Source organism: Schistocerca nitens, chromosome 1 (genome assembly GCF_023898315.1).
Source record: "Schistocerca nitens isolate TAMUIC-IGC-003100 chromosome 1, iqSchNite1.1, whole genome shotgun sequence".
Classification (NCBI taxonomy): domain Eukaryota; kingdom Metazoa; phylum Arthropoda; class Insecta; order Orthoptera; family Acrididae; genus Schistocerca; species Schistocerca nitens.
The window spans coordinates 757,321,386-757,338,820 of NC_064614.1; the positions used below are offsets into that span (position 1 = coordinate 757,321,386).

General features: G+C 43.0%; 1 protein-coding gene across 1 annotated transcript in view; it reads right to left on the minus strand.

Annotated features, from left to right (window-relative positions):
* Window positions 1-17,435, minus strand: part of LOC126260921 (protein retinal degeneration B) — a 598,186-nt gene that overhangs the window by 399,741 nt on the left and 181,010 nt on the right. Inside the window, exon 2 of the mRNA XM_049958405.1 lies at window positions 3,568-3,586. The gene's annotated coding sequence lies outside the window, so the exon portion shown is untranslated. The remainder of the gene's footprint in view (window positions 1-3,567; window positions 3,587-17,435) is intronic.

Here is a 17,435-nt window from a genome sequence, read left to right on the forward strand (position 1 = left end):
CCAAAATGTTCACATAATCGTTGGCTGTAACACGGCGTTTGAGACTAATGATGGGACCAGCAGAATACCATGATATGGCTGCCCATAAATCACACTTCCTCCTCCATGCTTAACCATTGGAATCAAGCAATCAGAATTGTAGGCTTCATTTGGCGTTCTCCAGAGATAAACCCGGCCCTATATTGGTAATAACGAAAACGTTGACTCGTCAGACCTTATGACGTGTTTCCACTGATTACCGAGCGAGGTGGCGCAGTGGTTAGCACTCAGGACTCGCGTTCGGGAGGATGACGGTCAAATCCGCGTTCGGCCATCCTGATTTCTGTTTCCCGTGATTTCCCTAAATCGCTTGAGGCAAATGCCGGGATGGTTCCTTTAAAAAGGCACGGTCGACTTCCTTCTCCATCGTTCCCTAATCGATGGAACCGATGACCACGCTGTTTGCTCCCCTCCCCCAAATCAACCAATCACTGATCAGCCATCCGGGATTTATGCTCCTGACACAATGTTTTACGCTTCTTTGCGTTGGTTGTCGTCATTAATGGTTTCGTTATAGCAGCTCGTACGCGAATATTCGCTTTATGGAGTTCTCTGTGGACAGTGTCGATAGATACGGGGTCTCGAAGATGGCTATTGAGCTCTGCAGTCACTTTCGCCGCTGTAATTTTGTGCTATTTAGACAGAATTCGTGTTAGCGTACGACGATCTCTGTCAGTTTTGATTTGAGCCCACTATTACGTTTACACAAAAAAAAAAAAAAAAAGTTCAAATGGCTCTGAGCACTATGGGACTTAACATCTATGGTCATCAGTCCCCTAGAACTTAGAACTACTTAAACCTAACTAACTAAGGACAGCACACAACACCCAGCCATCACGAGGCAGAGAAAATCCCTGACCCCGCCGGGAATCGAACCCGGGAACCCGGGCGTGGGAAGCGAGAACGCTAACGCACAACCACGAGCTGCGGACTTACGTTTACACGATGATGTCTTTCCATGTTTTGTGTAAACTGTCATAACTGTTGAAACAGTTGCTCTTGAAACATTCAATAAGTTGGCTGTCTTAGTTACTGATGCTCCAGCTAATCGGGCCCCCACAATCTGCCATCTTTGGAACTCTGTTAGGTCTTATATTACACGTAGACCTCGACATCTGAATGCCGATACGAAGTTTGCACTACTCGTAAACAAGCTGCACTGATGCCTAGTCCGTACTGGACACGCACAGTCCAGCGCGACACTTGCCTTGCCTGCATTGTTGACCGTTGAATACAACCATCCCAGTACTACCACTGTTCACATTATTTGCCTATCCCCTGTAGTGAGATGTGTGCTATCACGGCTACTATATAGTACACCAAAAGCTGGAGAAATACTCTTAGAAATTGTTCCACAAGTGGTTTAGATGCGTTGGAAGGCGGCTGTAAACTGCAGTGTAGCTACATATAGGTCTTCCTTTCGCCCATCGCAACACTGTTTTTATGTGTTCGTCTCAAGTCGCATCATAATTTATTTGGTGTGACATGCTTCAGATGTTCGCTTTTAGCCTTGTAATAATAACTGAGTGAGGCTCAATGGCCTCGTCCAACTCTTTCAGTTGGACGCCACTTTGGCGACTGGCGTGTCACAATCCTGCCGCATTATCCATCTCGGGACGGGGACGTATAGTTTAATCTGAACTTCAAACCACTTGTCGTTCCTGGTGACTCCTCACACCGTTAAGGGGTGAAGGTAAGATTAAAGGCAGACTAAAAATTTCCGTAGTCCTACCGGGATTCGATTCCGCGACCTGCAGATCTTCAGCCACTTCAGTCACACACTTTACCACTAGAGAACCAGGGCCTTGTCGTCTGATTTTATGGTGGGATAAAAACCTAAAACTGGTAACAGGTAAGGCGAAAGAAGTCTGTGTTCGGAGTGTTCTGCGACAGCGCAGTGAATCTATCCAGGACATGGCAAAAGGGACGCCAGCGCTTAACTTGACAATACTGCTTCAGGATTTGGCGTTATCAAACAGGCTCGACTGCAGACAAAGAACGAATGCCGAGACATGCTCCGATGATCGCATTCTGTCAGTATAGCTCACAGAAAAGTGTAAGAGTGGCGCTCCAGAAACTTTAACATTTATCTTAGGAAGAATGGCGATGATGTTCGAGCAAAACCAGGTTGGTAAATTTTGCACAGTCTGTATTCGAAGAATAATGCGTGACAATTATGCTGCTGTCATCGTGTATCTAGTATAAGGAACGTTATCTTATATCTGGCATAAGTACGCAAAAAGAGCACTTCAAACGTAACACTGATGATGATGATGATGTCCCATACTCCTTGACAGAGCACAGGGGAACCATTTGGCAGACCCGCACCGCCGTACTAGGCAAGGTCCTAGTGGAGGTGGTTTACCATTGCCTCCGACAGTAATGGGGATGAATGATGATGATGAAGACGACACAACAACACCCAGTCATCTCGAGGCAGGTGAAAATCCCTGATCCCGCCAGGAATCGAACCCGTGACCCCCGCTCGGGAAGCGAGAACGCTACCGCGAGACCACGAGCTGCGGACAACGTTACATTAGTTCGTACATAGAAGACCAATATTCTCAAATGTGCAGCGTCTCTATGTATAGCTAACCCAAACCCAACTAAAAGATTATTCAGACCGAAAAGGAGAATCCTAAGAGTAGCTACAAAATCCGGCATAAATACACCAAACAACGGCATCTATGAAATATCTAATATAATTCCTTGAATATATCGGTTCACTGAACTTGCTGGTAAAACTGGACAGAATAGATTAAGTACCAATACATCGACGACAAACCAACCCAAAGATCGAGTAACAATTTCTAAATTTCCAAGGTATCAACACAGTTAACCGTCGCATGCAATATCCCAATGCGTAAGCAAACAACAGAGGAAGACTATAACGAAACGGAACTGTAAACTAGAGTAGCCACCGAATTGAACCATCGCTTATTAGAAACCCAAGGAAAAAAACTAAAAATATGACAGTCAAACCTAGTGTGTACAAAATAATCCCACGTTTTAGAGGCGTTTCCCCTCACTTTTAAGGGAATGCTGGGTTATGCCATATCCCTAAAAATCAAAATAAAATAAAGAATAGAAACACTGAACAATTAATTAAGATTTCATTTCTCCCTATCTATAAATAAATGGAGTCCACACAGGACAGCAAAACTTGGGGCTGAAAAAGAGCATAAGCTCTATCACGAACTCCTCTCTCCATTCAGGAAGAAAAATGGAAGGTAAGAACAAAAAGTAATGAGGAGGAGGAGGAGGGGAGAGAAGGGGAGAGAGAGAGAGAGAGAGAGAGAGAGAGAGAGAGAGAGAGAGAGAGTCCGAGCAGAGTCATATGGGCAGTTACAGTTACTTTCCCTCTCTCAGTATGCGCGTGGAATAGGGCAGAAGATCGCTGGTGCAATATACCCTCCGACCCTCATTGTACAGTGGATTGCTGAACATATATCTATGTGCAGAAATGAAATTTTGGTATACTTACTTTTTCAAGTGACTATCTTTTAATTCTCCTTAATGGAAACTTACCAGCAGCACCCACACGCACCTGCAAGAGATAAGAAACGACATTTTATCAGGAACACCTGCTTCCATAGCTTCAGTTATGTGTACAGTATACACTCCTGGAAATGGAAAAAAGAACACATTGACACCGGTGTTTCACACCCACCATACTTGCTCCGGACACTGCGAGAGGGCTGTACAAGCAATGATCACACGCACGGCACAGCGGACACACCAGGAACCGTGGTGTTGGCCGTCGAATGGCGCTAGCTGCGCAGCATTTGTGCACCGCCGCCGTCAGTGTCAGCCAGTTTGCCGTGGCATACGGAGCTCCATCGCAGTCTTTAACACTGGTAGCATGCCGCGACAGCGTGGACGTGAACCGTATGTGCAGTTGACGGACTTTGAGCGAGGGCGTATAGTGGGCATGCGGGAGGCCGGGTGGACGTACCGCCGAATTGCTCAACACGTGGGGCGTGAGGTCTCCACAGTACATCGATGTTGTCGCCAGTGGTCGGCGGAAGGTGCACGTGCCCGTCGACCTGGGACCGGACCGCAGCGACGCACGGATGCACGCCAAGACCGTAGGATCCTACGCAGTGCCGTAGGGGACTGCACCGCCACTTCCCAGCAAATTAGGGACACTGTTGCTCCTGGGGTATCGGCGAGGACCATTCGCAACCGTCTCCATGAAGCTGGGCTACGGTCCCGCACACCGTTAGGCCGTCTTCCGCTCACGCCCCAACATCGTGCAGGCCGCCTCCAGTGGTGTCGCGACAGGCGTGAATGGGGGGACAAATGGAGACGTGTCGTCTTCAGCGATGAGAGTCGCTTCTGCCTTGGTGCCAATGATGGCCGTATGCGTGTTTGGCGCTGTGCAGGTGAGCGCCACAATCAGGACTGCATACGACCGAGGCACACAGGGCCAACACCCGGCATCATGGTGTGGGGAGCGATCTCCTACACTGGCCGTACACCACTGGTGATCGTCGAGGGGACACTGAATAGTGCACGGTACATCCAAACCGTCATCGAACCCATCGTTCTACCATTCCTAGACCGGCAAGGGAACTTGCTGTTCCAACAGGACAATGCACGTCCGCATGTATCCCGTGCCACCCAACGTGCTCTAGAAGGTGTAAGTCAACTACCCTGGCCAGCAAGATCTCCGGATCTGTCCCCCATTGAGCATGTTTGGGACTGGATGAAGCGTCGTCTCACGCGGCCTGCACGTCCAGCACGAACGCTGGTCCAACTGAGGCGCCAGGTGGAAATGGCATGGCAAGCCGTTCCACAGGACTACATCCAGCATCTCTACGATCGTCTCCATGGGAGAATAGCAGCCTGCATTGCTGCGAAAGGTGGATATACACTGTACTAGTGCCGACATTGTGCATGCTCTGTTGCCTGTGTCTATGTGCGTGTGGTTCTGTCAGTGTGATCATGTGATGTATCTGACCCCAGGAATGTGTCAATAAAGTTTCCCCTTCCTGGGACAATGAATTCACGGTGTTCTTATTTCAATTTCCAGGAGTGTATTTTGCGATAATAGAAATGCTATATAAACCACTAAGTTTTGAAGTATGCCAGATAATGACGAAAACATCCAAATTGGCGACAAAATAAAATATCTTTAAAAAGCTATAGGAAAAAAATGGGAAATAATTGGTCAGCTCGCATAATAATACACGTTTCCTTTGCGAATTGTGAGCGGAAGGTACAAATTTTAACTCTTTGTATGTGCAACTGCGATGAGTACGCGTAGACAGTACGGAAGGAAGACGCTGTTTCAATTGTTTTACTCTCCAGCCTTAAGAATGCAATTATCGTTTGAAAATCTCATGCTTACAATACTCGAGACTGTTTCCCTCGCCCAGCTTTAACTACCCCCCCCCCCCCCCACACACACACACACACTTCCCCACAAACTGTGCCGTAAAGCTCTTTCTTCCTCTATTACATTGTCTGTTTTCATTAGTTGCACGGCATAATCTTCAGCGTTCTTCACATCACGTTCCAAAAATTTGTCTTTTTGTTTTTACTGTTAATAGTCAACGTTTCACTTCCATATATGGCTACACTACAAACACACAGTTCCAGGAAACACTGCAAAACAATTTAATTTTTATACATGAATGTCTTCGCAGTTGCGAATATGGACGACCATAAGCTGTGTAATGGAATAACTATAATGAAAATTTGTGCCGGACTGGGATTCGAATCCGGATTCCCTGTTCATTGCTTCAAATCTGAAGAAAATTTCCAGTTTTCGACAAAAGCATCCGTCGTCTTCTTCAGGAAAACTGACTGTCGTAGCTTGTGTGTGGTGACCATGGAGGTGACTGGTCGGCATACGTCATCACTACGACACGCTGCTAGATTGAGCTACACCTTTACGTAATGACGATGAAGATGTACATGCTTTTGTCTCGAAAGTAAAAACTGAGCATACGTTAGTTGTATATCTGAAATATTGCTCTTTCGATCTGGGGCACCACGCATAATCAGATTTTTGCAGAAGTTTCCTAAACAATCGCCGATGCAAGCAGTGAAGTTCGTTAAGAAACTTCTTAATTTTTTTTGTTACATCCACGTCTCCGTCCGTCCTTTACATTTTCTTACATATCTGCTGAGCGCCACTCAATCAACGGCATTTCATTTCATACATGGTGAGAGGAACGACTTCCCCCAACACCTATTTTGATGGATTTAAGGTATCTTTTCGCTGTAGCATTTATCATGCGACCTGAATATTTCCACAATCTTCTTACCTATGCTGTTACTCCTTCGGATGCGCCTCATTTCGCGCTACCTCTGATATATCGCACGATGTGACCTCGTGCGTATGTCTGCTCTCCATTCTGTTACCGCTACTATAGAAACACTCGCGCCTGCCAAGTGGGCGTCGGCGCCCTCTATCGGCAGAACCTCTGCCAACTCAGCTATGCCAGCACAGCCGAGGCCTCCTCCATTACCTAGAACTTCGTGACCCGAAATACAGCCTCGCTGGTTGACAGACAAAACTTGCATTGGATAAATAGTTCTCTCTTTTCAAGGCGCATCAACCGAGGTCTGCTGCCTCGCATGTGTGAAGTGGACACCTTGTTCATCCAGGAAGCAAGTTGTAACTCCTAAGAGCGATTACGGAGTTCGAGAATATTATCTCAACTGACCTGGCTTCAAAGCCGCTATCATTTCATCCAGCTATGTCTCCTTGAACTGGTCACAGGACACGACACTAGCGTTATTCTCGATGTATAGCGGAACCTGCACCAACTTTTATTCCACAATACGTTCGACTAGCGAATCCGACAATACATCGCAGTTCATAAATATTTCGCAAAAAACGTAGGACTAACAATAATAGCGTGCTCATTAATGTACACCACGTACCTTGTAAACTGACTCGTTCCACACCATATCGATAAAAGAATAGTTCACATGATCTATGGTACATGTAACTAACTATGTAAGGGAAATTGGATATACATCCAAATTTCATTCTCCCCCTCTCTGTCGACCTCCCTCCCCGACCCTCTTTATATCCATCTCCTCTTTCCCCCTTTCTATGTCCATTTCCTTCTTCCCTCTCTCTCTCCATCTCCTCTTTTCCCCACTCTCTCTGATTTTATAGCATGTCAATTGTTATTGCAAAATACACCTTGCTTGTCAATTGAAGTGACTTAAAATGAACGGAAACATCGGTCGGGATCATATGTATACGGCATGAAATAGAGACCTCTCCAGCTGCTGGATAGTAACTTCGATGATAGTATTTCGCATAGTTTTTATCTGCCAACGGATAGGATTACAAAGTTGCGGACCATTCTGATTGTCATTCTAATCATACGTCGACATCTCATATATACACCTTCCCTGTTTTGTGTTAAAACAGGACTGCGAAGAAGGAAACAAAACAGCGCATTGCTATGTATACAATTTTTGTTTAAAATTATGAATAATGAGAACGAATGTACATGGGAGAAACAATTTGTGTAATGGTTTAAATACTCTGCGAGAAAGAAAACAAAACGCTACTTTTTCACTACACATCACATTTTCTTCCTCGCAGTCCGTCTGAACAGAAGGTCTGTACATAGCTATTTAAAGAAACACATTGCCTGTGTCCGTTTGAATATATTTATTGGAGTATCCTGTAAAAAACTGAGAGCTTTTCGAGATTTTTGCTCTGAATGTTTCCCTACGCACGCGGATGGGCACACGCGCACGCTGCCCTTTCCGACAGGTTTTATGGAACACGCAGCGCTATTAACGACCTCGTTCGCGATTTTCATATTCTCTCACTCGCTACATGCAAACCACACTGAAGAGCAAAAGAAACTGGTACACCTGCCTAATATCGTGTAGGGCCCACGCGAGCACGCAGAAGTGCCTCAACATGGACTCGATTAATGTCTGATGAAGTGCTGGAGGGAACCAACACCATGAATCCTGCAGGGCGGTCCATAAATCCTCTTATGAACAGCACATTGCAAGGCATCTGAGAAATGCTCAATACAGTTCATGTCAGTGGAGTTTGGTGGCGAGCGGAAGTGTTTAAACTCAAAAGTGTGTTCCTGGAGCCAATCTGTAGCAATTCTGGACGGGTAGGGTGTCACACTGTCGCTGTCAGAATCGTATCTAGACGTATCAGGAGTCCCATATCACTCCAGATGCACATGCCCCACACCGTTACAGAGCCTCCACCAGCTTTAACAGTCCCCTACTGACATGCAGGGCCCATGGATTCATGAGGTTGTCTCCATATCCGTACACGTCCATCCGCACGACACAATTTGAAAAGGGACTCGTCCGACCACGCAATCTGTTTCTAGCCAACAACAGTCCACTGTCAGTGTTGCCGGACCCAGGAGAGGCGTTGTGTCGTGCAGTCATCAAGGGTACACAGAGTGGGTCTTCGATTCCGAAAGGCCATGTCGATGATGTTTCGTTGAATGGTTCGCACACTGACGCTTGTTGATGGCCCAGACTGAAATCTGTAGCAATTTGCGGAATAGTTGCACTTCTGTCACGTTGAACGATTCTCTTCAGTGTCGTTGGTCCCGTTCTCGTAGGATCTTTTTCCGGCCTTAGCGATGTCGGAGATTTGATGTTTTAGCGGATACCTCATATTCATGGTACACACGTGAAGTGTTCGTACGGGAAAATCCCCATTTCATCGCTACCTCGGAGGTGCTGTGTCCCATCGCTAGTGCGTCGTCTATAATACCACGTTCAAACTCACTCATCTTGATAACCTACCATTGTAGCAGTAGTAACCAATCTAACAAGGGGAGGCCGCCAATTGTGAAATTCAGATTCGATTCATACTGCGCATAATAAAAGCTCATGGCCAGAGGTGTAATGTGGCAAAGCACCAAGATGCACTTCTCAGCCGTTGTCGAGAAAATAGACAGTTAAAAGAAATCGTTGCCGTGAAATACTCTCTACGATTAATAATTTCACGCAGCGTCGTGGCGCAGCGGTAAGCGCTCTGGTTTGTAATCCGAAGGTCGACGGATCGAATCTCGCACCATGCAACTTTTTTTTTAGTATTTGTTTTTTGTAATTCAAATATATATATATATATATATATATATATATATATATATATAATTCCCGGCAATCAGTTGCAACAATTATGCATATAATAAGTTGTTGAAAGTCGTTTGTCGTGGAAAAACTGGCGACTTCGAACATCATTATGTTTTCCGCAAACAAAGTTGTATTTCACAAATGTTATTAATTGTCTTCATAATGTTAACCACGTATAGTTAACGGAAGACGTAGAAACGATATTCCGAAACGAATACGTATAGCGTAAGTCAAACGTTCGAATTAGAATAGAGACCCCACGAACACAAATTCGCTATGGCAGGTATGAAATATAAACTCCGCTACTCGCTCGTTACACTTGAAGGACAGATGTTGATTGGGCCGTAACGAGCCGCCGCATAACAGCGTAGTTGCCTGCTAGCTTCGAAAGAAGGTAGATGCGGTCCTTAGCGCAACTTACATCGTCGAAAATCAGTGCGGACGGGAGAGCTTTCGTACACCCTGTTAAAAAAACGGAAAAAGGGAGGCGGTACAATTGGAGAGCGATCCGCCTTCACCAACATGCATAAGCAATTCATTAATAATTTATATATATATATATATATATATATATCGAATCTCGAGCCATGCAATTTTTTTTATTATTAGTTTTTTGTAATATATATATATATATATATATATATATATATATATATATATATATATATATTACAAAAAACTAATAATAAAAAAAATTGCATGGCTCGAGATTCGATCCGGCGACCTTCGGATTACGAACCCGAGCGCTTACTGCTGCGCCACGACGCTATAGAAAACTATTAATCGTAGAGAGTATTTCACCGCAACGGTTTCTTTTAACTGTCGATTTTCTCGACAACGGCTGAGAAGTGCATCTTGGTGCTTTGCCACATTACACCTCTGGCCATGAGCTTTTATTATGCGCAGTATGAATCGAATCTGAATTTCACAATTGGCGGCCTCCCCTTGTAAGAACTGCGCCGGACACTTGTCATATATGCGTTGCCGAATTCAGCGCCGTATTATGCCTGTTTACATGTCTCTGAATTTGAATACGCATGCCTATACCGGTTTCTATGGCGCTTCAGTGTATTAGCCCCATAAAAAAATTAGCAGCACATTTATGTAGGAAATTTAATGTAGTTAAATTTTGTATTGGGGTAAGGTTTTTCTAGAGGCCACAGCTTTCGAATTATGCAAGAAAAAAGTACAAACGTGATCTTCAAATGCATTTTTTTATATAACTCGAACACCGTTGTCTGAAGCAAAAACTTATGCCAATGCAATACTTAACTACATTAAATTTTCAGCATAAAGATTCCGCTAATAGTTTGCGTGCAGCGAGCTAGAGAATATGAAAATCGTGTATTTGGTGCTTCAAGGCATTGCGAGTTACACAAAAATCAAAGATAGGGACAGCCGAATCGCCCTGTATCTCTCTCTCTCTCTCTCTCTCTCTCTCTCTCTCTCTATATATATATATATATATATATATATATATATATATATATATATATATATGTGTGTGTGTGTGTGTGTGTGTGTGCGTGAGAACGCGCGCGTGTGCATTTGCGTGTGCGTAGCCTATGTCTATCCAAATGTTTATTACAGTATCTTGTAAAAGTTTGAAGTAAATTGGTCAATAACTTTTGAGATGCTTGAAAACAACAAACAATGTCTTGTGTTTGTATAGTAGTACAGATGAATTACACATAGTTTCTCTCTACTGTCAGCAGCGACACAGATCGAAAGATAACTAACACACAAATGCCACTGCCAAGAACAAAAGCAAAAGCCTGTTTCAGTGGAAGCGTGGAAAGCGGTGGAACAATACATTACGGAGTATGACAAATTGACCGTATGTAGAAAATAAAAAGGTTGATGTCCACACATACAGTAATTACTCTTGGCTTAACGACTAGTGCATGTTAGTCTCTCAGCCAGAACTACCCTGTTTTGAGCATCCAACCACGCTCTTTCCCTCCAAAGACACTGACAGAAACAAATTATTCCTACACATCACTGGACGTAGAACAACATATCTTGAGTGATAGGGAGGCACTGAGTGTGAGGTAAGATCATCGGCTTTTGAACTCCATGAGGTTCATTAGTCTCCGTTAAGGACGTGGTTCAAATAGTTCCCTCAAGTCCCACATTCAAATCGACGGTGGGGATGTGACATCCGTTATTAAAACACTTACGGTTGTCCTGTTGTGATGTAAATAATTCAGCGCATTTCTCTCTTTTATCATCGAGAGAAGCTTTCATGCACCACTGCCATTATAACCTCTATCCCGTTTGAAGCTGTCCTCGCACAGAGGAACGCAGAATTTTTTACGGTGCAGCGAGAGCGCTGAGGCCACACGTGCAGCCTTGGACAGTCTGGCAGCATGAGGCACTGATTAAGTACGACGACCAATCACAGGCCGTCTACGGTCACAACAACAGAAGTCACGACAGCAATTGTTCCTGATGAAGATGACGGCGGCTTTCCTCGAACGCTCGAGATTTTATTTATTTATTGTTCTGTGGGACCACATTAAGGAGAAGTCTCCATGGTCATGGAACGAGTCAATACATGAAATTATAACACGATATTAGAAACAGATAAAATGAAATATAAGAAACATATTAAGGCGACACGTCGTTAGTTTAAATAAAGAAAATCAAGAATGTAACACTGGAATTTGCTTAATTTTTTAGCTCTTCCAGGAGCTCCTCGACAGAGTAGAAGGAGTGAGCCATGAGGAAACTCTTCAATTTAGACTTAAAAGCGTTTGGGCTACTGCTAAGATTTTTGAGTTCTTGTGGTAGCTTATTGAAAATGGATGCAGCAGAATACTGCACTCCTTTCTGCACAGGAGTCAAGGAAGTGCATTCCACATGCAGATTTGATTTCTGCCTAGTATTAACCGAGTGAAAGCTGCTAACTCTTGGAAATAAGCTAATTTTGCTAACAACAAACGACATTAAAGAAAATATATACTGTGAGGGCAATGTCAAAATTCCCAGACTATTGAATAGGGGTCGACAAGATGTTTTCGAACTTACACCACACATAGCTCGAATAGCCCGTTTTTGAGCCAAAAATACCATTTTTGAATCAGAAGAATTACCCCAAAAAATAATACCATATGACATAAGCGTATGAAAATATGCGAAGTAGACTACTTTTCGTGTTGAAATGTCACTTATTTCAGATACTGTTCTAATGGTAAATAAAGCGACATTTAGTTTCTGAACAAGATCCTGAACATGGGCTTTCCACAACAGCTTACTATCTATCCGTACGCCTAGGAACTTGAACTGTTCCGTCTCGCTTATAATATGCCCATTCTGTCTGATCAAAATATCAGTTCTTGTTGAATTGTGAGTTAGAAACTGTAAAAACTGAGTCTTACTGTGATTTAGCATCAAATTATTTTCCACAAGCCACGAACTTATTTCATGAACTACATTATTTGATAATGTTTCAATATTACACACAAGATTCTTCACTACCAAGCTGGTGTCATCAGCAAAAAGAAATATTTTTGAATCACCTGTAATACTAGAAGGCGTATCATTTATATAAATAAGAAACAGCAGTGGCCCCAGCACCGATCCTTGGGGAACGCCCCATTTAACAGTGCCCATTGGGACTGAACATCATTACCACTCTCAATATTGCGGAGAATTACCTTCTGCTTTCTGTTCTTAAAGTAAGAGGCGAACCAATTGTAAGCTACTCCCCTTACTCCATAATGTTCCAACTTCTGCAGTAATATTTTGTGGTCAACACAGTCAAAAGCCTTCGTTAAATCAAAGAAAACACCTAACGTTCAAAACCTTTTATTTAATCCGTCCAAAACCTCACAGAGAAAAGAGACTATAGCATTTTCAGTTGTTAAGCCATTTCTAAAACCAAACTGTACATTTGACAGCAAATTATGTGAATTTAAATGCTCCAGTAACCTTGTATATACAATCCTCTCGATAACTTTAGCAAACACCGATGGCATAGAAATAGGTCTATAATTATCAACATTATCCCTGTCTCCATTTTTATAAAGTGGCTTCACTACCGAGTACTTTAATCGGTCAGGAAACCGACCACTCCTAAAGGAAAAGTTACAGATATGGCTAAGTACTAGGCTAACATACATGGAACAATACTTCAGTATTCTGCTAGATACCCCGTCATATCCATGAGAGTTCTTGGTCTTTAGTGATTTAATTATTAACTCAGTCTCCCTCTTGTCAGTATCAAGGAGGAGCATTTCAGGTAACAGTCTCGGAACACATTTTTCTACGAGCGCTATGATTCCCTGTTGGGACTAGCTTTCTATTTAGTTCACCTGCTATATTCAGAAAGTGATTATTAAATATTGTACATATATGCGACTTATCAGTAACACGGACATTCCCACTACGCACTGATTCTATATCGACCTGTCTCTGCAGACCAGCCACTTCCTTTACGACTGACCATATGGTTTTAATTTTATCCTGAGACTTAGCTATTCTATCTGCATACCACATACTTTTTGCCTTCCTAATAACTTTTTTAAGCACCTTACAATACTGTTTGTAATGGGCTATTGCATTTAGATTGTGACTGTTTCTAACGTTTTGATATAATTGCCACTTCGTTCTACAAGATATTCTTATACCATTAGTCAGCCACCCAGGCTGCCTGTTTGTGCTAGTACCCTGTTTTGAACGTTCTAACGGAAAGCAACTTTCAAAGAGCACGAGAAAAGTCTTGAGGAAAGCATTATATGTATCGTCTATTGTATCAGCACTATAAACATCTTGCCACTCTTGTTCCTTGATAAGGTTTACAAAAGTCTGTACAGCAACTGGATCAGCTTTCCTAAAAAGTTGATAACTATATTTAACATGTGTTGCAGCACAAAAATCTTTTAGACTTAAAATTTGTGCATCTGAAAGGCCATTCACCATTTTGCTAACAGAATGCCCTTCTAGTAATGACGAATGAACAAAAATATTGTCTATGGTTGTTCTACTGTTATTCGGATTTGACATGGCAAATAAGCCGAGTTTCTCTTTTATACAAGGATGTCATTGCGATAAAATGCGATCTTATGCGGCACAGGCTATTCCGAAGACTGATAGTACACTGGTGCGCAAAACTGAAGGACGAAAGTAACTTTCGCACGTTGTGTCTCTGCCAAGTAAAATAAGTCGACGAAACTTTGACCATACTTAGAACTGCTACAGTATAGTGTGTCTTAAACTGTAACCGAAATTTGAGCGATTCCTTTTAAAGTTCATGTGAAACACTTCACACTTTTCCATAGCACGCAATTAGATTAGAAATCTCTCGTGAGGAACGGTGTCGAACGCCTTCTGTGAATAAAATATGGAATCGATGTGACATCTCCGGTCAACAGGGATTTGATTCGACTTCAGAGGATTGTGTGTAACGCGACAGTCTACACTGCTAGTTTTTACATACATCAACCATTCGGAACAAATTTGTGGTATATGCGAGAGCCACCTCAGAGCACTCAGGAGCACGCAACTCGTAATCTACGGGAAATGCACGCGCCGCGACTAGATCTATGGGGCGGTCTGTCGTTGGTCACGCGCCAAAGAGTTGTAGAATTCATGTTACGAGTAATTGCTGCTGCTTTATGTGCCAACGCCCGGACAGCACGTGCGCTAATAGATGGTTGTTCAGAATATATTGGCTGGTGCGTATGGAATATTATTCTAACAACGAATCTGATTGAAAATGAACGGTAAAAGGGGGTAGTAACTGATTGTTCGAAGCACTGGAGGAAAAAATATTGCTCTCAAAAACAAAACAAAAAAAGCTTGATAATGCTCAATAAACTCAAGTGTCACTAAAATAGATTATACGCTTTTTCTGTTTCGAAAATATATGTACGAGTCACACCAACATCACAACGTTTATACAGAACAATGCAGAACCTGTCGCAGAGGTAGTACAGTATTTCAAATCGGAGGTCTACATAGGTCGTAAATGTAGATACCTTTTTCATCCACACATCAGAACATGGTGGAGTACGAGCAACTGTCTTGGCGAATGTAATTGAATGTTTTTCCGACTTTATGGCTGTCGCCTACTATTGATTTCACAACAGAAAAAAGTGAATTAAATTTGGTTTTGGCAAACTCAATCAGAGGCGAAACGGCAGAGGAAAGCTATCCTAACTATCCTGTATGGTATACTTATTTATACTAAATAAGAAATATATGCGGTGCGTTTCCATCCAACTTCTTAAGATTATGTCTTCTAAATGACGGAAGACAGAGTTTATATCCAAAGGGCATATCTTTTACACGCGTACGCATATAACGTTGAGGCACTTTTACAAATATGCTTAAATAGCTGGAGTGCTCAGAGTTGCCCGGGTTGTTTAATATCTGCCACACAAATGATAGGCCCTGTGCCTTGTTGATACTTATAGCGAATGGAAGCCGCATAGGAAAGTGCAATCGCTTTTATCCAAGGGCGTACTTAAAAATCATTGGGCATCAACGAAATGCGAGGAATGAATACGCCATCACCTCGTGATGACGGTGGCCTTTCTTACGTCCGGCAATAGGCTCTTTACGGCCAGCCTTGTTCCGTTTCATATGTAACAGCGGCAAAAAATCATATGTAAGAGTTTTCTGGCATGCTTCTGGCAAATTCTCGAGCTTTCGCTTGTCCCATGATCTATTAACGTCTGTCTGTACTATCTACAAGACGAGTATTGCCACTGTAATTTATTCTCGCGATAGGAATTACAGTCTGCTTACAACAACATATTTCGTTTGTTAGGTATTGAATTTTTCATTTATTTTCTTCATTGTTTCATTTGAATGCAGAAATTTGAAGTAAAGCGGCTAAGAACTGTGAAGTAAATCTGTCAAGTACTTTTCGAGATGTTTGGTAACAGCGTTTTTGCTTTATATATTTTGTATGAATACTTATATGTTGTGAGTGCTATATATGTATAATTATAGCCTTAAGTCCGCGCAAGTGTTCATTACGGGATCTTGTAAATCGGCCGATACCTATTAGAGCTTTTTGGTAACAACCTTCCCGCTTTATATATTGCATAGATGTATGTTTCAAGTCAGATTACGAGTCTTACATAGACAGTGGTTTCCTGTTATCTTGAAGGTAAAATGTGCAAAATTTGATAAAGATCGGAATAAGATTATAGATTTGTATTAATTACAATCAATCAATTAAACAAACAAAAAACTGCCGCACTTCTTTATACACAGAGATGTAATAGTTTTCACCTACGATCCATATATATTCTCAGTACCCATTACCAAACGCTCGAGAAACATCCACAGAACTGTCCAACAGCCATATACTTAGGCGAGCATGTCTGGGTTTATTGTATTTACAACTGTTGCAATGTGACCGTCGCAAATCACCCAAGATTATAGAAATGGGAGGTACAGAATTCTTCAGAAAATCTTGGGAAGCCAACAACAACGTCACGTATCGCGAGATCGGACGATTTTTTTGTGTGAATGATATGCGAGATCCTTACGCCCTTTACGGCCGATGTAGCGTGAGGCAGCGAAGGACGTGGAAGTGGCACACTCACGAGAATCACGCCACACAGTTGTCAGTTGTTAGTCGACCGCAGTGTTGTCGCACCTGAGAGTGAGGGCGCTGCAATCGGCTTATCGTGAGCTTGTATCGTGATATTTCACAAGGACACGCTGAACCACTTGATAGTAGATGCACAACAGTCTTGTAAACACTGTGCAATGAGCTTTCCTGAGTAACCACTGTATTTATTTACTGTAACGTCACCGCGTGTTCCCGATAACGGCCACGGGAGGCCTGGTACAATAATATTGTGGTCGAGTAGTGCACACGGTAAAACGGAGGACACCAATCACCTTTTTTCCTGTGCTATCGCCATGCTCGCGAGCGGTTCATGAGCAGCTCGGAGGTAAAACACACAGAGGGCCTCCCCTGAGCGTTCTGTGAGCCATCTTGATCACGAGCGCAATAGAGTCGCCCCCACTGAGCCTCAGCGCCCCTTTGTGCACGCGGGAAAAAAGAAAGCAGGTTGCTCTCGCCGAACGGTTCCCGAGCCGCTCTGGAGCAACTTACATGCCTGCGAGCAACGTGCTAGCTATCCGATTGGCTCACAAATGTATACCTGCCTTGAAAAACACACACTCTTGAGGAACTGAACCATGACCTTGTAACGCCGGAAATGCATATCCTCCTATTTCCATCTATTGTACCATAATTTTTTCCTTATTTTGTTACCTGAAGATATAACATTTCTGTGTCTTTATATATTTTAATTGTTTTAATATATCTG